At 37.3% G+C, this 22,482-nt stretch overlaps 1 protein-coding gene across 5 annotated transcripts in view; it reads right to left on the bottom strand.

Annotated features, from left to right (window-relative positions):
• FGF14 (fibroblast growth factor 14) overlaps positions 1-22,482 on the bottom strand; it is a 680,734-nt gene that overhangs the window by 123,682 nt on the left and 534,570 nt on the right. The window lies entirely within an intron of this gene.

Here is a 22,482-nt window from a genome sequence, read left to right as displayed (position 1 = left end):
GAAAGCAGTTGCCAGCATTGATCGAACACTGAAATGGTAATAGTCACTAGGAAATGAATGGTTGACCTTCAAACAGTTGCTGGGTGGCCAGGTTCATAGGACTAGTCTTTCTGTAGGAGACACAAACTGTCTTGTTGTTGGTGTTCTCTCTGAATCATGCCTCAGATTTTCTGTTAGTCCAGTGTTTTGATCATCTGTGTCCCTCCCTGAATTACAAATGCAAGACTTTCTGCTTCTTTCAGCATTCCTTGCCTCTCCCACCTTTTCTACAGCAGTCCCCAGGAGCTCACCTTTTCTGCATGTGAAAAGAATACTCATTCACTATAATCATTTATGCGAAGCACCTAATTACCCTGCAGGATATGACTCATTTGCATATAATTAAATGTATTCACTTTTAAAATATTTTAAATTTTCTTTGGCAACCTTATGATCTATTCACGGTGGGTCACTGGGCTATAGAATTTATTGCTCATTTGATGTGGTTTTAGGCTTACATCTAACCTTTGCTGAAGTATTTTAGATACAGGTAATAGAAAAAAATGAAATTAAGCTCTGTAGGGTGCCAAATTTCTTTTGTCCTTTTTCTAGTATTCTTCTCTGCCCTCTGAAAACAGGCGTCAGTGGTTGCTATCACACCCTCATTTCATCTTTGTGCCTCTTCTCTTTTCCTCTGCTCTCTTTACCTTAATAACACATCTAGGACTTTCCTCCCTTCAGCACATTAGCAGTCCTTTTCAGAAGGTCAAGCTTCACTTGTCAGTGTTATTGCCTGTATAATATTAGTTTTACGAACGGTAAATGGAGCAATAAAGATCCTCTTCAACACAGAAGTCCACAAGGCAGGAGAGCTTATGGCTTCGACAGGTCAAATTCAGATCCAGAAAAGAAAGGATTGGTGAATACACGTGAAGACCATGTTCTGGAAGCCAGAGGATATGTGCTACTGGACGCCTGGGTAGGAATGTTCAAACTACTCTGAGAAAACAAAAGGACTGTAGAAAGAGTCTAATTTTAGTGCAAATAGTAATAGTAAGAGGAAAGAAGGCAAAAAGAGGGAGAGAACAGAGTCAAGCCAGCAGATCTGAGCAGCATGACTCGGAGAGCAAGGGCCATCACTAAGCATGTTTCATCATGGTTTTAGTCTTTTGCCTGAAGCATTCTTTCTATTACACCATGTATGCCAATTCCCTAACTACTTACAAAAATAATTTCAAATATCACTGTAGCTAGGGTGACTATATAATTTATCCTCCAAGCTGGGACACCTTTGAGGATAAAAGAGGGTGCCATTAATATTTATACTGGAACAACTTGTGTGAAGCAGAACTGTCCTGGCCAAACTAAGACAAAGGATCATCCCAGTGACTTTTCATCTACACAGAAACATACACAGGATTGAGGCTTTCAACAATAAATATGTATTAAGCACCTGTAGTGTGGCTGGGTGTATAATAGAGTTGTATCTGTAATTAGGGGATAACCAAGTTCTAAAATTAGCAAGCAAGACAGAAGTTAAATGTAGTCAAAAGTACTCTTGAGCACTTCTTAAGCCTATAAATTTTTTGAAGGTTAATATATCATTTTAACATAGGTAACAGATCTAGTTTTTCCTCTAGCATTAAACCAATCAAGCCCTGCCCCCACCTCACTGTATTGCAGAAGAAGTAGGAGACACGCACTTAGGAGGTGATGTGTATTAAAATTTCATATTGTAACATCTACTATACAGCAAAGTGTAGTCACTGTGCAGAGATGCTTACAGCATAAGGGATCGGCAGAGCTGAGTTTGACAGGGAAGGGCAGGCCAATGCCTCCCACTGATGCTCACTTTGGGCACATGCTCAGATGTTCTGCCACCATTTATTTGTAAGTATTTCAAGTCCATATGTGTGGTTGGCTTTGAGTAAATTATGCATAATATGATGCTATTTTCAAAATTGAAATATATACTTAACTTGAGTAGTTAACTCTAGTTACAGGAAAAAGATGGCAACATAAACAAATCCTTATGATATCATAAGGAGCACAAAGATTCTGTAACTGGGCATAGGGACTAGGAAGAAATAATAACCACATCTGCTTCAGGGGGATCAGTGAACATGGCCTTTGTCCTAATCTATGGTCAATGAATAGAAATTTTCCTGACAGTGAATGCATGAATGATGGCCTGGGGAGAGACAGAGGAGAGCACATTGAAAGACAGTGAAATGCATGTAAAGAGAGCTCTGTCAAACTCGGTGGGATTTACATTAAGAACATGAGACCTACAAATAGAAGAAATACTGTCAGTTATCTTTATCTTTCATTTTTAAATTATCATGAGAAAGAAAGAACCCTAATAGGAGACATAAAGTTATTCCATAGTGTCATACTGTAAGGACCTTCTGTGGACAAGATAGAAAGTGATTATGTAAATGACATCTGTTAAAGGACAGAGTTAGTTTCAAAGATACAAGTCCTTTCAACTACAAAAAGCCTTTTTGTGTGTGTGTCTTCTATTTATTGCCACAAACATCAGGACACAAACTGAAGCCTCTAAAATGAAACAGTCTTAAAATCACGAAAAATACATCTTTGCATTGCTAACAAATGGGGGATTTACTAAAACCGGGAAGACCAGATACATGGAAAAGTAGTATAATCAGTGATTTTTGAGATTATACTACTTATACATAGACTCACTGTTTGAAAACATGTTTGTTGCACTCTCAACCTCGCAAGACATCATTCCTTGAAACTGACTTGAAGACTGTGCATAAGAGCGTCACCTTCCATAGAAATCTTTCTGTTTTGAAACCCTGGCTAATGAAGAACATATATTTAAAGTCTGTTTATCATAATAACCATATAATTACAGGATTTAGCATTCTATTTAACCATATTTAATTGTATTTTATAGTTCTCTTACAGTATGGCTGAGCTTTTTTTTTTTTTTTTTTTTTTTTTTTTTTTTTTTTTTTTTTTTTTTTATCCTTTTTTCCCTTGCAGAACAGAACCACCAATTTTATAATATATGGTACTCTGGGTTTAACATGGTCAGTGCAGTTTTCCAATTTTATAGTTCCCAAATGCTCAGTGATAAAATATAATCATTACATACATTCTTAGTGTACTTCTTCATTGACGTTTAGGAAAAATATAATTTCCCTATATCACATACAGCTGTTTGCTTAGGAAAAATTTCTATGGGGGTACATGTGTGTGCTTGAACATGCATACCTTGGCAAATCCAAAACAATTAACTAGGAGCAAAGAGTTACGATGCAGAGTCTAGAAGACTACACTGCAAATGCCAGAAACGAACACTCCTGTGTCTCCTGACATCGTAGAAATTTATGGGGTTGGGTTTAAGACCAGAAAATGTTTCATTTCAGCTGACTGTCTCTGGTGCTTGGTAGAATAATAATAAATCCCCACGATCTATCTTAGATGTAAACTCTCAGCCTGGAAGGACTTGTCCTACAAGGTATAAATCACCATGCCATGCCTTTGTTAGTACTCTGTAAACATCAGGTAATGTCAGCAACTCAGAAAAGAGACAATATAGACAATAATACAGTACACCTTCATCGGTGAAGCAAAATTTCCTGAAATATTAAATTGTAGGTGATATTTAGCAATTTGCTGTGTTTTTCAAAAATTGTCACAACAGCTATCACAGTCTCTGTTTGCATGTTGAAGCATTTCTAATCCTAGACCATAAATGTTTTGCTTAAAAAGTCTTTATGTGCAGAGACCTTGCAAAACAACCAATAACAGTTCTGATCTGCTATGAAAACTTGGGGAGCAATTCCTCTAATTATAACAGCTGGGTAGGGAGAATTTATGCTGGCATGGGAAAGAACAGACTTCTAATGTGGCCATTTACAAAGGCAAATGTAAAGGTGAATGATTAACTTGAAAATACCCAATGGCAGAAACTAATTTTGACCTGCGACTAGTGGTGAAAGCACAACATGGAAAACACAGAGACACAACAGTGAAGGCATGCTGAGAGAGACAGAACACAATCAAATGAAGTATGAGAGAGAAAGAGAAGGTGACTAGATAAAAGAGTAGTCAGGAGATAATCTTAGACTTGTAAACAAATGCCTATAAGCAAATAAAGATGGCACCAGAGGCATAAATGAGGTACTGTAACATGCTAGGAGTATTTCAAGAACAGGAAAAGTCATTCTTTGTTTTGAGATGCAGTGGGATTAGGGGTAGTGGGACTGGAATGAATGGCTTCATAGATTATGTTGACAGAAAGCTTTGAATTCCACAGAAAAGAGTCATGACTTTCCTTTGCAGTGGGTAGGTGGTGGCAGGGCTCAGTGCATATAACTACAGTCATATGTATAGTGAACATATCTGGTCAAAGTGACAATAATCTGGCCAACATGCAACTATATATTTACAATATTTTGCCATATTGTTCACTCTAAGTCCAGTGGACAGCTACTTTCATAGAAATTAAGTCTAACGTATTTGCTAAATATATACCATTTATTAATAGTGCTACCATGATACCTAACATTGTAGTTTGAGTTTAAAAAATAGTAATAAAGGTCAGGCGCAGTGGCTCAAGCCTGTAATCCCAGCACTTTGGGAGGCCGAGATGGGTGGATCACGAGGTCAGGAGATCGAGACCATCCTGGCTAACACGGTGAAACCCCGTCTCTACTAAAAAATACAAAAAACTAGCCGGGCGAGGTGGCGGGCACCTGTAGTCCCAGCTACTCAGGAGGCTGAGGCAGGAGAATGGCGTAAACCCGGGAGCCGGAGCTTGTAGTGAGCTGAGATCCTGCCACTGCACTCCAGCCTGGGCGATAGAGCGAGACTCCGTCTCAAAAAAAAAAAAAAAAGTAATAATTAGTGGAGGCTTGAGATAAAGAAAAACTAATGTCTATCAATGAAATGAACAGAGTTAAACATCTTTAGGAAAAGAAAACATGTTTTGACCACAAAGCTCCAGGTCATTTTTTCTTATGGGCATGTCACTTTGTTAATTGGAATACTACATTACAAAATTACTCCATCTCTTTTTTTAAAAAAAAGTCAAAGCCTTTATGAAACTCAGAAAACCAGAAAAAATTGTGAATTACTTGGTAGCATGTCAGCATATTAAGAGCTACTAAAAATGCAGACATTTTCTAGTTACATGAACTGACTCTTTCTCTGGAATGGAATGTGTGCAGTCTATATTGACTACACCCTCAATTCACTGCATTTTTGCCTACTCTTAAATGTTCCCCTCTTCTCTGTTGAAATTTAATCTCCTCGATTTCTTCAGTGGTGCTGTGGCCAAGATAGAGAATGAAAGGAGTGGGCACATAGATGACCTCAGCATAGCCAACAGTGATCTTAAAATTCAGATTTCTCCCTGATGGGATGACATAACTTCTGTCTACATACTAAGATAGCCAGAGTGGCTGTTTCAGAATTTATTATATCAATATTTTTAGCCATGACCCAGTCCTCTCTAAAGGCCTCCAGGTAAGTGTAAGTTCATGGCTTCAAAAGTGTTTGGGAAATTGAGTTCATTCAGTGCAGAAGGAAATTAGCATTACAAAAGAATTATGTGGGAAGACAGAGGGCTTAGAGGAGCCAAGTTTGGCAGATGGATTTTTCATAGTCAATTAATCGGGAGAAGAAGCCATGCAGTATAATGGAAAATAAATCTGAATTATCTTTCTGCCTTTTCAACTGGGTCCTCGATAAATTCCTCACCCTTTTTAACCCTCAGATTTTTCATACCTCAATTGAAGAAGTTAAAACATTTGGCCGATGATGTTCCTTTCCATTCTAAAATTCAACACTTCTATCTAGCCAACTTTGAGACAAACAAAAGAAAATGACCTCCCTAGAAAACAGTACCAGAATTTAGGTTAGAAATAAAGAAGAAACACTTATCTGGGTTGAGAAAGTTAGTAAAACTATCCCTGTCTCTGGAGATCTTTACAAAGAAACTGTAGTTTTATATGCCTGGGGTCACTGTCGGTGATCACTGCCTCTGATTGAAGGCAGCTGAATGCCTATCAAAACCCTCCTAGCTATACTCCACTGAGACTCTCAATCTGTGTCAACTCTCTCCGCCTCTCTTATATAGCTATAGAATAATTTTAGGTGTTAACATTGAGTATAACTTAGCTCTTTTTGCTCTGAATCAGAAATGGGAACAAACGTAGTAGACAGTAAACTAGTGAATGTTAAAAACAAGAGAACTGCATCTTTCTTTTTGTTATGAACATGATCGTGTACACGTTTGTGATTAAGCATGTCTGTATAGACGAAAACATGATAATTAGCCAAGTACTGGGGTGATTGATGGAAATCAAGTTTCTGTTAAATATTTCATGCCATACTCTGAAATGAATGAAATAAACACTTAATCCTTTCAGAGAAACTCCAGTTCTTGTTAATACATCTTCAAATCTACAGTTATTGAAGAATATCATAGGCTTCACCTTAAGAAGAATCTCTTTTTTTTTTTTTTTTTTTTTTTTTTGAGACAGAGTCTCGCTCTGTCGCCAGGGCTGGAGTGCAGTGGCCGGATCTCAGCTCACTGCAAGCTCTGCCTCCCGGGTTCACGCCATTCTCCTGCCTCAGCCTCCCGAGTAGCTGGGACTACAGGCGCCCGCCACCTCGCCCGGCTAGTTTTTTGTATTTTTTAGTAGAGACGGGGTTTCACGGTGTTAGCCAGGATGGTCTCGATCTCCTGACCTCGTGATCCACCCGTCTCGGCCTCCCAAAGTGCTGGGATTACAGGCTTGAGCCACCGCGCCCGGCCAAGAAGAATCTCTTTAATGTAGTCCCATGTAATAAAAAGCAGAATTCAGTTGATTTCAGACTGAAGAAATCCAATGAAATTTAAAGTCTATTAACAACATTAAGACATTTCCCAATCACAGGAAACATGTAACAGAGCATGTAAAGTACAAAGAACTGAGAGAAAGAGATTTATGATTAAAATGCAGTCTACCTTGCATTTAATAGAGTAATGGAGACAACCAGTATTCAATGTGGTAGCAAAACGGGTCTATTTGTCAACGCAAGCAGGGAACTCTCATCTTTACTAAGAACTTTTAAAATGGTTTAGATGGTTAGAAAACTACATTAATATTCTAAACTTAACGTATTTCATTTGGGGAGGCAACCATTTTATACCTCTTGTAAGGCTTATGATCTTATTTTTTTAAAATCAAGGAAATAAAGCATATTTAATATACATAAATTTATATTATGCCATTTTATCTTTTCATCAACCCTGTCAAGATATGCATTTTACCTTTTATACTATTGAAAGAATGTATTCTTAGAGACCCAAAGGTTGAACAAAGAAGAAACAAACAAATAGTTAGAACACAACAGTAATCTTATATGCCATCAGAATTACAACATAACTCTATAGACTCCTACTCCAGTTGTCTTTCCACTGCATTTCTATTTAATAAAATGCCAAGTTCAAAAATCTAAAAGGGCGTAATGTAATAATTTAGTATCGAAAACAAGAGGAAGGAGGAGTCAAAAGAAATGAGTGACTGCCAAGGGAGACACATTCCTTCAGTGAGAATGAGACTTAGATTTGTTATACGTTTTAGAGATGATTGGTAAATCCAGGAACTATAGGTAGTTTTTCCAGCCACCAGATAACAGAAAAAGAGAGACTATCACCATGAAGGTCACTCTGGGCTGGAATAATAATCAAACTAATTCTTAAATGGTTTGAGAAAACAGTACTAACATAAACCCAAAGAGAGAGGGGAAGAGAAGGAGAGAAAAGTGCCTGTGAATGTGGCAAAACATTAAACAATTACTGACCCTCAATGAAGGATACAGAAGTTATTCTCAGTATTTTCACAAGGTTTCTGTAAGTTCAAAGATATATAAAAATAAAAAATAAAAATCTGTTTGGAATTTAAAGAAACTCATACAAAAAAAATTTCTGAATGTTAATAGTTTCTTTACTTTGCAAAGTACCCTGAAAAAATAAAAATGTTGGTATAAATGAAAAAAAGTGTATTGGACTTATATTTTTCTTTTACTTGCTTTCTTGTTTTTTGTATCTTCTGTCCTCCTTTCTTCTCTTCCTTCCTTGCTCGATTCTTCCAGCCTGTATTTTAAACTGGGACATTTTTGCAGTGCTGATTATTTGCATGTGACATGTGCCACTAGTTAGAATTTTTCTGTCTCTGTGTGTGGAAAAATCTATTCACACATCTATACTTTTAACAAATTGCAGCTTTGAGTAGTTTCTGCTGACTCCTGACATATGTTCGGCATTTATAGTGGGAAAAGGGGGTTTTCTGAGAACTGTAAGGGACACAAGATCACCATAAGCGATCTGAAACCAAATGCTTACAAATAACAAAATCAGGAGGTGTTTGCTTATAATTTTATTTAAATAGAGGAACATTTTTGTTTTACTACATTAACTCCCTAGTTGTGTACCATTAATTTTCATAAACATGGGCAACCGCTTGTGCACAAAAAGTAGGAAGGTCTCCAACTCAAGCTTCTCCACACTTTCCTTCTCTAGGCACAGGGGCACTGATGTAGAAGATGCTGGATGTTTAAACTTAGATAGAATCCATACTATCTTTCAACAAATAATTTAATGATATTTACATAAAATGTATGACTTACCTATGCACCAAATCTAGACAAATATGAAGAAACATGATCATTAAACAAGACAAACCTAGATCCAAGAAAGAAATGAATGAGAGGGAGATACATGGCTGAGCATAGTTTAGGTGTACTCTGGACAAGTTTTCTTTTAGGGATGATATAGAACTCCATGCCTGATCGCTGCATGGTTGAGAGGTAATTAAGTTCCTGGAAATGTTCTTCCTGGGAGTCATGAGCGCCAGGTCAAACTCCAGCTCTCCCCTTCATTAATTGAGAGAACTCGGAGGACTCATTCAGCTCCTCTGGGATATCCACCATCATGAAAGGAAGATGTGGGACAAGGCTACCACCAAAGCTCTGACAACTGTAGGCCATTCCAAATTAAACATCCAAGTTAGAATTTTTCATAAATGTGGTTCCTTAATACAGAAAAAAAAATTATGAGATTTATAAGAATCAAATATGAGAGAGGGACAGGAGGGCAGGAAGAAAAGGAAGGGTCAAATAATCCATTATCCAAATGCAATGTAAGCAAAATAAATTCTAACTCAAGTGGATATAATATTTAAGTGTTCTGACCAGGCATGCTGGCTCACACCTATAATTCCAGCACTTTGGGAGGTCAAAGTGGGTGGATATCTTGAGGTCAGGAGTTCAACACCAGCCTGACCAACATGGTGAAACCCCGCCTCTACCAAAAATACAAAAAAAAAAAAAAAAAAAAAAATAGCCGGGTGTAGTGGCAGGCGCCTGTAGTCCCAGCTACTTGGGAGGCTGAGATAGGAGAATCATTCTAACCCAGGAGGTGGAGGTTGCAGTGAGCTCAGATCATGCCACTACACTCCAGCCTGGCAAAAAGGGCGAGACTCTGTCTCAAAAGGAAATATACATACACACACACACACACACACACACATAGACACACACACACACATATATATATTCTATATCCAGAACTATGGCCCAATAGATTTTTGCTCAATATGAAATGCTAAAAGTCATGAGAATAATTTTCCCTTCTTCATATTTTACTTGCAACGTTCTAACCAAAACAGTTTCATTTATTCAGTCATGTCTTTCAATATGTTTGTGAGTCTCCAAGATGCAGAAGGTGTTGCATATCATTTGTGAGGGGTAGGAAGTTAAATAAGATGTGCATTATGGATTGAACTGTGTTTCCCCAAAAGACATCAAACTCCTAACCACTAGTAGCTATGAATGAATGTGACTATGTTCAGAGGTAGAGTCTTTAAAGTGGGTTGAAACATTACAGTACTCAGAACCATCCTTGACACTTAGCGCTCATTTTAATTAAGTTAAAATGAGCTATTAGAGTGGGCCCTAATCCAATATGTCTGGTGTCTTTATGAAGAGGGACAATGAACACAGAGACAGAGACAGGCTCACAGGGGGATTTACATAGTTCTGTGGGATCTGCCACGTGATCATGACAGCAAGGTCAGGATGGTGCTTCTACCGGTCAAGGGATGCCTAAGATTGCCAGCAAACTCAGTATGGGAGAGGAATGGGTCAGATGTCTCCCTCCGAGCCCTCAGAAGGAACCAAGTGTGCTGGCATCTCAATCCCAGGCTTCTGACCTTGACAACTATGAGATGATCCATTTCTGTTGCTTATGCCACCAGGTTTGTGATACTTTGTTACCGCAGTCCTAGCAAACTCCTACAACCCGTCACTTGCATTTAAGCAGTTTACAGTCTGGACAAGGAAATAATATAAAATGATCAAGTGACATTCTATTGCAACTGATTTAAGAGAGGTTTTAAATAAGGCAATTCAAGAGCAAGGGACTTCAACCTATACCTCTGCCTTCTTCTCATCGCCTTGCCTTTCTCTCCTCCTCCTCTTCATCTTCATCACTACTAACATTTTAAGAGCCCTTGCTAAGTGTTAGGCATCATTCTGAGTACTTTAATCTTTTAACTCATTCAATAGTCACAATTTAAAGCGATCATTTAAAACCAAAGAAAACCAAGGCAATTGCTGGTATTTAAATAGTGACCTAAACGAAATTATTAGTTTCCTATGAGCATAATCACAGACACAAGCTCTATGGCATTTAAAATACTTCAATTATTATCCACTAAGGGAAGTAACCTCCCATGGTCACACAGTTTGTAGGTGGTGGAATCAGAGGCTCGATCAGGTCAGCCATACCTACGGCTGGGGCTCTCAAGGAACAGATTCCGCTTTTCTCTGGATAATCTGCTAGCGTAGAAAAGACTTTCCCAGTGGAGGATTAGAAGCAAAAATAAAGTGACCGGGCACAGTGGCTCATGCCTGCAATCCCAGCACTTCAGGAGGCCAAGGCGGGCGGATCCCGAGGTCAGGAGATCGAGACTATCCTGGCTAACACGGTGAAACCCCGTCTCTACTTAAAAAAAAAAAAAAAATTACAAATAATTAGCCAGGCGTGGTGGCGGGCACCTGTAGTCCCAGCTACTTGGGAGGCTGAGGCAGGAGAATGGCGTGAACCCGGGAAGCAGAGCTTGCAGTGAGCCGAGATTGCGCCACTGCACTCCAGCCTGGGTGACAAAGCAAGATTCCGTCTCAAAGAAAAAAAAAAGAAGCAAAAATAAAGTAACATTTGAAATTACACTTATGCTACTGAGGTGATTTTATTTTACTAAAATAATTACATCACAGGCTGGTTGCTGTATGTATCAATATCACTGCAATTCTGAAATGCCAGCTACCAAAACACATGAGTGTTCAAAGAAAAGCTGACATCAAGAAAATGTGGGTCTATGTATTTCAACCTTATTCATATCATTGCAATCCTTCCAATAAGACATTAATACATGTCATAATTCCTAATTACCCACAAGCATGACAATATTTCTAATGGTAGAATTTTCAAATAACCTTCCATACGAAGAATATGGGGTTTTTCTTATGCATAACACTATTTTATCCTTTTCTTGAAGGAAAAAAAAAAAAAAAAAAAACAATCCCAAGTTACTTGCCGACAAAAGTCAATGACAAGACAATATGAAACAGTAACACCCTTTGCATACGTGGGGCTGTCTACACAGTCATAATACTTCAGTATGGATTTTGGGGGTAAGTGCTTTTAACTATATCCTTTCTTTAAGTTTTATGACACCCTCTTAAAGGAAATGTCTTTGTCAGGACAGAAAATCAGGGCTCAGAGATCCACAACAGGCCTAATGACATACAAGGAGAATACCTGATGTCAAAACTCCTCATTTTTTCCGTACCTGATCCACCTTTCCCAAGACAAGGACTCAAGATGACAGATACCTACTTTTCCCAACACCATATGCAAACAGATGTTTTGCTTAGCAGATAATAATTGAAATATTTTAAATGCCAGAAAGCTTGGTGTCCTTGATTATATTCATAGGAAACTAACAATTTCATTTAGGTTACTATTTAAACACCAGCAATTGAAGCAAATTCTACCTTAAATCAATGTCTGCTGAATTAATGACCATGGTAAGGAAATCCTACAGAAATAGGCAGATACTTGGAAAGTGTTATTTATTTAGAATATTTAGGACTTAGGGACACCTCGCTTGACGCAGGTGTATGAGACACAGTGAGAGAGATGGTTGCCCAGTCATATGATCACCTGGGATCATCACATAAAGAGATTAAAATAACTATCAGAGGTGTGTAGGATACCCAATCTTGGCCCGCCACCTCGTTTCTCTTCTTCTATTTCCAAGACGACCTTTCTGTCACCCTACTGTCTATTCTGCTTCATGGGGAAATATCTGACCTCATCACCCCTTTGGGAGTGGTAAGGAAAGGGACTGACACTCATCGAAAGAAGCAACTTTAATACTAGCCTATTACCAACAAATTCTCTCTTCGTAGTGAAAGCCATAATAACACACATATCAGATACATCTGCACAAAAATATTTTAGTGTATTATTTACTTATTGATTTACTTTTAATTTTAATTTTTTAAGTTAGAGACAGGTCCTGGCTATGCCTCCCAGACTGGAGTGCAGTGGCATGATCATGACTCATTGTAACTTCCGACTGCTGTGCTCCTATGATCCTCCTCAGCCTCCTAAATAGCTAGGACCACAGGTGCACACCACCACACCTGGACAATTTTTTAAAATTTTGTTTTTGGTAGAGACAGGGTCTCGCTATGTTGCCCAGGCTGATCTGAAGCTTCTATCCTCAAGTGATCCTCCTGCCTCAGCCTCCTAAAGCACTGGGATTACAGGCGTGAGTCACATGCATAGCCATATAATTATTTTAAATGTTCCCACACATTATAGCCCTCACTACTAATCACTTTAGGGAATAAAAAAATATTACAGACTGATACTCAAGTATTCATTGTATATATTTTAACTCCTCATCAAAAGAAAAGGATTCTCTATTAATTTTATTTCAAACTCATTATGTGACCTCAAAATTATTACATGCATTGACGGCTCAGTTTTGATTTCAGTCCCAAACATCTCTGTACAACCATGATATTTGCTGAATCACTATTATATGATATGAGATAAAAATGCTCATTTAAACTATCTATTCTACCTTGCAGTACTGTTGAGATATGTTTCTAAATGCAGGCAAACACAATGTTAGAAATTATTACCCTTAACTACATTTGCAGATATCTTACAGGTACTCAAACTGCGTGAGCACAATTTAGAAGAATCATGTGTTTGGATGGAATCTTTATTTGAGATTATAGCAAGTATATATCTGCACACACGCATAAATATAAATAGTTATTGCTGTTATCATAATTTTAATCTTCCTAAGATTTCTAAGAGTGATCCCGAAGCATATAAGAGAAAAGAAAGAGCATTCATTCATTCCCTACTAAAGTGATGTTTCATCACTGAGATTTCTGTACGGTATTAGAAGAACTGTCAGAGAGAGGAGACTACTGGATGCTGGCACTAAACCCACCAGGCTTACTGCAGAGCTGTTGAAATTCTGAATTGTTCCTCATGTGTATATGATGGACATGGTGCTGTTTGCTGACCTAGTATAATTAATGCCACCATTCTGCCAGAATGTAATCACAATACCTGAAGATTAGATAAAACATAATAGAGTGTTTTATGCATTTCTTGGAAAGCATTTCAAATGTCATCATCGTGTTGTAAAAAATCATTCAGAATTATCAAGGTCACTCAGAGGCCCAAATGCTTAAAAATAAGTGCTGGTCCTATTGCTAGCTCTCATTCAATCTTTGAGCTGGGTATTTTCTCCTCCCATGATACCTGTCCACCTATCAATCCCACTCTGTAGCCTAAGAAATGAATTCTAGAAGTCATTTGCCTTGGAAGAGTTAAAAATATCAGAAGTTGTGAATTATAGATCTTATACAATAGCCCTAAGGATGGATTTTATTTTCATAGCCTCCACAAATGAGTGTGCAGGAAAATCCCTTAACTATAACAAAGAGAAAAAAAAAAAAAACCTATGAGTACATATCAGAATATCAGATTTTATGTGTGTACCCTTTCATTGTGTAGGAAAGACTTTGTCTTAGTAGTTCATGATTATATAATAATTATACACAAATGCACACACAACATACTTAATAAACTAATTTTACTTTTCTCTAGTGGTATCATACCCATGTATTCTGCATTCAACCCCTCAGGTTGTAGACTTACGCTTAACAAACTCACTTTGAAGTGACATTAACGATAATAATTTCTTAATACATTAACAGTGACTCTGGGCTTTGGGTTTCCTACCTTTGCACAACCTGGGCTTTATGTGTCTTCATCTTCAACTTGCTGTTCTTACTGTCAGCATTTCACGTAATCAAGAATGCAACATATCACTTTTTCAATGTCAAAACTATTTTAAAGTACCAAATGCTTCTAGGTAAAACACTGACATCAACAGAAAATGCAATTAGACATTGAACAGAATGGTTAAGTTCATTTTAACATTCTACCACTGTATAAATTAGTATACACTAATCATTTGCCAGATATGAAATGTTTCAGGAGACCCCCGGGCAAGTCTCTTTCTTGTTAAGAAAATGGTTGGAATATCTGATAATTGAAATTAAGTGCTGCTATGTGCCACATTCAGCAGTGTTTCCTAATCACTATTAGAAACATAACATAATGAACTTATTATTTATAAAAAATGTAAAATAGCATCATGCTTTGGGCCTGATAGTTCATGATTTGAAAAGTCTGAGGGATTTCTAATTGACTTGAAGACCTGACCGTGAAGCATAAAGTAAAATAAAGACTGGCTTTTGTGGCTCAGAGGACCAGACTATAATTGAACATACTTTGCATTTAAACAATCACATATTGCTGACACGGTTTTCTTTTCTTCTTATGGTTGTTGTTATTGCATGAACGATGCATAAAAATTAATAATACCCTTGTCTGCATTCAAATTCCTACAAGTTTTTTTTTTTTTTTTTTTAAACACAGGGGAACTCTTGCTCAAGGTAATTCTTCTGTCTATCCACTTCAATGTGCAAGCCTTCTTGTATAATGTAATTTTAAATTAAATAAAGTCTCACTGCTCCTTCTCCTGGGTATACATTTGGCTTTGCTAACTCTGTAAAACCATCTTTCAAAGGACTCAAACTGCATTAGGAAAATAGCTAAACCATTTATGGCATCCGTGGAAAAATTTCTTAATAATTTTTATTATTGTAATATAATATTTCAAGTTAGAGTTTATTTCTCCATGGACATTAAAAGAATGCTTCTTATTTCACCTCTAGGTAAAAATTGTCTAGACAACTTTTGAATGATTTAAAAGTTGATTTTTCTGTTATTAATACTGCTAGAAATATAGATTTCTAATTAATATTTTTGAAAAATAGTGTAGAAGTTAGGCATAGTGGCCACCATTAAATGGGAGGCAGAGTTATCCAACTGGTAATATCTATTTATTACTATATACTAAGAGGAAGAATTTTATTCAATAATTACTACTGATAATTTTAATACAAAAATGTTATTACTTCTTTTGATAACAATTTATGATTATAAAACAGGAAGTGAAATGTTAAATGGCAATATTTAAATAATAATGTGGTCGAGGTGATGACTTCTTCCAGAGTTGCATAATTTTGTTACCATTATTTTACCATTTAATACAACCGTAAGAATATGAGCACATTTTGATCACAAAGAAGACACTCGCAAATAAATTTGCATCTTTGAATTGTAAGCATTTTACCTCACTTCTAATAAAATAGTTGTTTCTCATAAGACAATAATTACACAACTCTCAAAGGTAATATATCATCATGTTACAATTTTATTCTTCATTATCTATAAGCAAGAAAGACACTGATTTCTTCAAAGCTATGTCTGAAATACAGCTAGGAATCCAACACTTTTGAACCATAACACAGTATTGCCCACCATAGAAAATAATTTGCTGTGACAGGCATCTCTTTTGCACATGGTCTAAGGTGTAGGTAATAGAAACAGTAATAGAAAAGGTCCATAGTTGAAAGGCAGGTGAGTTCATTGGAGATGTTTACATTAACCGGGACTCATTAAGTATCAATTCTTTGTCATTGTTTCCTCATGAAGGGCACATACAGTTAATTTACTTCATAACATCAACAGATGCTTTTCTCATGGAATAAACCAATATTCACCATTTATTGGGTTAGTACCATTAGACACTAGTGTCAGCTTAATAGTAAAGTAGAATGATATTTCTTTTTTGCCCACATAATTATTTCTCCTAAATAATAGATAGGAGCCAGGATGAATGCCCAAATAAAATATTTCCACCTTGTCAGAGAACAAAAATCTAGTTATTCCTAAGCCTCACAAAAAAATATGTTATTCCCATTCAGTCTCTACCTCTATAGGAAGAGCAAAAATTATGGTGCTTTTTTATGGGCTGGGACATGCTTATTAACATGTGACTCATCTCTCTTTATTTAACATGGTGGAGTGGCCAAATCTTAAAACCAAGGTCTAACCTTGGACAAAACCCTTTAGAGATCTAATATGTTTCTGCTGAAAAGAACATTGCGCACCCTTTCCATGAAATTGCATTCCAGGCTGGATAAGTTATCTTAACACCAACAACCAACATTTAGTGAAACCCTAAATAGCACAGAGCACAATATGTCTTTCCATAACATAGTGAAGTCAAACTTAAAATGTAGTGTACATGGAACTCACATCCATAGAACCTCTTAGGTCTCACAAGAGTGCATCTGCGTCTATCTTTGTCATCATTATTTTTCTCTAAGCTCTAGAATGTGTTAGATGAATTTTGGTGGACAGGTCATATTAGAATAAAAATGTAGCCAATATTTTCAGTCAAATAAATGAAGACTATTGTTTCAACAGTTTACAGTTTTAAAACTATAGTTTTCAAATCAGCAGAAACAAATAGCATAAAAAAGAAAAAACAATGAAAGTACTGAGGGAGTTATTTTGCCAATTTTTAGTATACAACATGGGAAGAAAAATGTTTAGTTTGGCTTTTCAATAAGAATTGTTTTAGTTGTTTCTCTAGAAAAAAGAAAACTGAAGTCTTTTTTCATATTTCTGTGAATTTCTAAAATAAACTATTTTTCTTATAATTCCAAAGTGATTAAGAAATGGGATTAGTTATTGGAGCTGCATTGAGGATACTGAGATAAATACCCAGTATCTGTTCAGAGACCAGGGTTCTCAGTGCCTGACAGGTAGCTCCCATACACTCTCCCTCCCAGAAGTAGGAAGAAGAATAATTATCTTTAAAAAAAAAGAAAATAACTTAACTCAACTTGGATAGATGGTATGTTGAGATTCCAGTCATGAGTCCTCTTATATGTGTGTATAATTGTTAAAGATGCACAATTTTGCTTCAGATTTTAGTGGGTATTAATTGTTGTTTCAATGTTAACGTTGATTTGTCATTTACTGTATGATATATTGGACTTCTTGACATTTACGTAATTGGTTGCCATTTTTGTAATATGGAGAGTGAAAACAAAGAGATGAGTTCTCCAAAGGCCAACTCACCTGGTTAATGGAAAAGGTGAGATCTGTGTATGGCCATGTCGTTCTGCTTACTTCAAGGGGCTTGAACCGAACTAGGAATTTATAAATTATAATAACAGCATTGACAATAACCAATGGTAGATATAAAAGGAGGCACTTGAAAAGTCATGATTTGTGCGAAAGTAGTTTAGACCTTGGTTTGGCAAAGGATGCTCTCCTTCAGTCACCAACACTAGTCATGCCTGGGATACATATTCAAAATTATGGTTCCTTTTTTGTTTTTTAGAGATGGAGTCTCACTCTGTTGCTCAGGCTGGAGTGCAGTGGTGTGATCGCAGCTTACCGCATCCCGGAACTCCTCGGCTCAAGTTATCTCCCCACCTCAGCCTCCCAAAGCACTGGGATTATAGGCATTTGCCACTGTGCCTGGCCCTCAAAATTATGATTCTTGAGGCATGTTGAAACCACTTAATTGGAGTCTTGGATTCTGTTTTGTTAATATCTGAGATCAGGCCATTTGCAAAACCATTTGAGTTAGTCTTATAGACATTGATGTTTTTGAACCACTATGAGAGGATCTGAAGCCCTGATATTCCCTTCATATATTATTAGCATCAATTTTATAGAAACACAAGTTTTGAATTTAATTCAGCTAGTATTCTGCTCTATTATCCAGCATCCAAAATTGACCATGTAGATTCTATATACTTAAGAATCAAAATATGTGAGAAAGATTTCTCAAGGCCTCATGCTATTTAATAAACTTCTTTGTAATATCTAACTTTATGCTGATGTCACTGAACCAGCATGTTCATCTTTGTCTCACATGCGGGAAGAATAGAACAACAATTACCATCTGTCACAGAGTGATCCTATCTGCATACCTTTCCCAACACAGCCCTGAGACGTGATCCTTCTAGGATCAATGAGCTTCACCATCATCCGATAGTCATTCCGTGACTATAATCCACTTGGACGTTCTGTGGGCAAACTAAGCAAGTCCCTAACCAAATACAGCATCTTACTCCATCCACCCACCCCATCCTGCTTCTGGGCTTTATTTTCTTAGTGAAAAGCATCACAGCTTACCTAGTTCTAAGCTAGTCTTACCAGGTGAACTTTGACTCTGCTATCAGCAACCCAGACAACCATGAAGTTCTTTCCACAGTCCCTCAGAAAACTTTTAAATATCTCTCATTTTTTCCACCCCCTCGATTCAGGAGTTGCTGACACTAGTGTCTGCAGGCACATAAACAAAGTCAACATATGTATAGAAACAAAGGGAGCCTGTGTGTGTGGTGTCTTCCCTTTCTAAAATTAAGGAGTGGTTACCATTTGGCTGCAGTAGAGTGCATGTCTCACCTAAAGGCAGTCAGATCACACAGAACCCCTGCCCCCACAACACACACACACACACATTATCCAAAAACAAGCCAAGAAAATACAACGACAAATGTTTTGTAGTTTTCAAGTCTTACTTAGTTTGCTTTCTTAATTCAAGTTTCCACCTATCCTCATTTCGACGATTACAGTAGATTTTAGATACTGCTGACATCCCTTTCCACTCATTCTCACTGTCACCAGTGAAATCCTCTGGAAGTTAACTATGATCATAGTGTTTTGTTTGTTTGTTCGTTCTTTGTTTTGCCTGAAATTCACATGAAGCAAGCATAGCCATCACTCTAGAAGAAGACTTTCAGGATGGGGAAATAGGTGAACGTGGCCAAAGGGCTATAACAGATCGGGTAATTTTGGTATGGTAGGAGACTGGGTTGGGCTTTAAGAAGGATGGTTTTGTTTTCCACACCATGTAGACAGTTAGAATCAGGAGTCAGGTAGACTCCAGGAACATGGTGGAGTGAGCGGAAAACAAGGTTTCCCTTTCTCTTCTTGTGATGGATTTTCTTCATTTCCTTCCATTTTCATCCTCCCATCCTCTCTCCTTACCTTTCTTTTCTCTTTTCTTTCCACCATGCTGCCAACGCATCTGACTACTGCTGTTCTATTATCTCCTTTGCTTTATATTTATCCTTCTTTTTCTTAGGCTGTCCGTATCTTTTTCACTATCCACTCCAATGTCTTTGTTTCTTTATATTCCATAAAATGTCACTGGAATCTGAATAGTATCAAAGTAATTTGCCTCTGTTATCTAGCTTCAGCCTAACAAGTACAAAATTGGATATCCAAAAGATGATTTATAATTAGTTAAATGTAGTTTACTACCTGTATTTGTTTCTCAAATTCTTTTTCTTTCCAGTTAGTGAACCTAGGTAGATAATGGCATTCTTGGACATAACCAATTACATTCTGTGCATCAATATTCAATGTCATGGGAATTACATGAATGCTGGATGTTGAAATTAGCATTAGAGGGAAAATCAGCTGAAGTATCATACTTGCTTTATTATTACTATAAATTGTCTTAGCCAAGATACCAAGAAAGGATAATAGCCATTTCAACCTGGCAGATATATCCAACTGAAGTGTAAAGTGAAAGAAGTCACAGAAAAGCTTTATAAAAAAAACAAAAAGAAAAAATTTAAAAATGTAACAAGTAAAGCTTTAAAGTATGTGCAAATGTTAAAGCTGTTATTTAACATTTTACTAATATGAACAGAAACACTCATAATCATGGGATAAGTGTACATATAATTTGAGCAGAATGCATAATTCCAATGAAACATACACATACATATAGGAATTATATACGTGTGTATATGTGTATATATATCCTCAGAAAGTGTTAGATATTGTTTGTGCAGAAAAACATGCATAGTGTCATAGATTGTTATAATAATTGGAGAGATTAATAATCACCTCAAATTTAAAATATGATAAAGAAACCAACCTGTTCAGAGAGATGAAGAATGAAAGACGAAGAATAGAGGAATTTCGATTCTTGAAGGGGCACCTGTGTGTAACTAGATGAACTTGGTATAGCTTTGCCTCAGGGTTACCAGGGAGAATGAAAGGCTCTTCCCCAGGATGAGCAACCCTCAAATGCTGCCAAGGTCCTTGGTTTGCCTGCGATGGATGTTGATGGCCAGTGATGGCCACTGGAGCTCAGTTTATTCGATTAAGCACATGCGCTGCCTGGTAGCAAACAACAACAACAACAAAACAAATACACATAAAACCTGGGGGAGGAGGAATAGGAAGCCCTGCCAATGCCTGAGTAAATAGCGGACATTTTTATGAGAATAGGCATGTAAAAGTGTTACTCAGAGACAGGACAGTTGCCAGGGATGGGCGATGAATTCACGCAATACTCCATGGGTGTGGACTTACAGGTGAAGGACATCTATGTCTTTGGGTGTGTAACTCTTAGGGAAGAATAGAAAGACTCTGAAGGATGATAGGTACCACACTGATAACACAGAGTAGTTGTATTTCTATACCCTAAACTTGAGCAATGAACAGAGGAATAAATGTCAAGAGGAAAATAACATTGTTTCACCTTGTTTTGCTAGAATTATGGATCCTGCAAGAAGATGAACAGTGCATGGAAGGATGAGGTGGGTAGCTTGGATGCTTTCATGCCTGGGTGCCCTTGGAAAGCTAAGGACAGACAGAAACACAACTCAGGACACATCAATAAGAGAAGACTGCTGGCACAGAGGAGGGCAGGTGAAACCACTTTTGTAGAAGACGCTCATTTGAAAATGCTCCTGAAAGATATGGTATCAGAACACTTATCTTACGTAGAATGCATAAGACTTTGAGGACCTTGAAAATGCTTATTGAGGAATACATAGCATTTATCTTGCTTTCCTTGAATAAGTAACACACATATATACATACTCATCCTGTATCGATAGGTAGGAGAGGTAATGCCAGCCCAGAGAGGTGACCAGCCCCTACTCCAGAAGTTCTGGGTTGTTGTGTAAGTGAAGAAGTATGCTGGTCTGCTTTCAAACTTCTGTAAACTTCAGCTTAGTGGTAGAAAAGTTAGAAAATCCAAATATTTAGTTTCAGTGCCTGGGTAGTCCATTTACTGATTTTCACAACTCTGTTACCATCACCTTGGTCTAACATTATCACCATCTCCCCCAGAGACCATTGCAGCAATGCTTGTTGTGTGGTTGTCCATGGTTGAAATAGTAACTTTAGAACAACCAGCAGAAGTGACGGAGGGTGACCCTTAAAAACTGTTGATTCTTGGGCCTCCCATTAGACCCACTGAACTAAAATATCTAGAGGGTGATCCAAGAAATCTATACTTTTCTTGGCTTTCCAGGTGATTCGCATGAGCCCTAATATTTGCAAAACATGGTAGCCGTGCACTTTCCTTGTTTCTTTTTAAAATTAACATGAAAAGGGATTATCTTTCTCTCCACTTATACAATCTGGTCAAAAGACCCAGATGAGATGCTAATTTCAGGAGAACACTGGCACTTATGACTGCCCAGATGCCTGCACCTAGAACATGGAAGCATTTATGGTACCAGGAGGAAAATAACATTCTCATAAATGCCAGCCTGTGATAATATACCAATAATGAATCTTTATGCATTTTATGTAAAATTACCTTATCATTCAGAAAAATCAATCAGACTAAAACCAGAATTCTAAACCCCACAATTAACTTGAAGGATTCAAGAGAAATCTTGTAATCTGACAGATGAGGGGACAGACTAGGGGAGATTAGGAAGTTTTAACACAGGTATTGATTGTCAGATCCAGGACCCAGGTATTTGGAATAAAGCCCAGAGATCTATTCACTGTATTATTAGTCTCTCTTCCATCCTTCTTTTTCTTCTCCATCTTTCTTATGCCAGAAACACATTCTCACTTCAACTATCCTTTATCCCTGCCCTGATGATGAATGACGTTTTCCTTTCATTCCCAGTTTTTCCTTATTGTTTACAATTTACATTCCAAACCTTGGCTTTCTATGGAGG

The sequence above is a fragment of the Piliocolobus tephrosceles genome, chromosome X (genome assembly GCF_002776525.5).
Source record: "Piliocolobus tephrosceles isolate RC106 chromosome X, ASM277652v3, whole genome shotgun sequence".
NCBI lineage: Eukaryota > Metazoa > Chordata > Mammalia > Primates > Cercopithecidae > Piliocolobus > Piliocolobus tephrosceles.
This window is presented reverse-complemented; position numbering and strand designations above follow the sequence as displayed.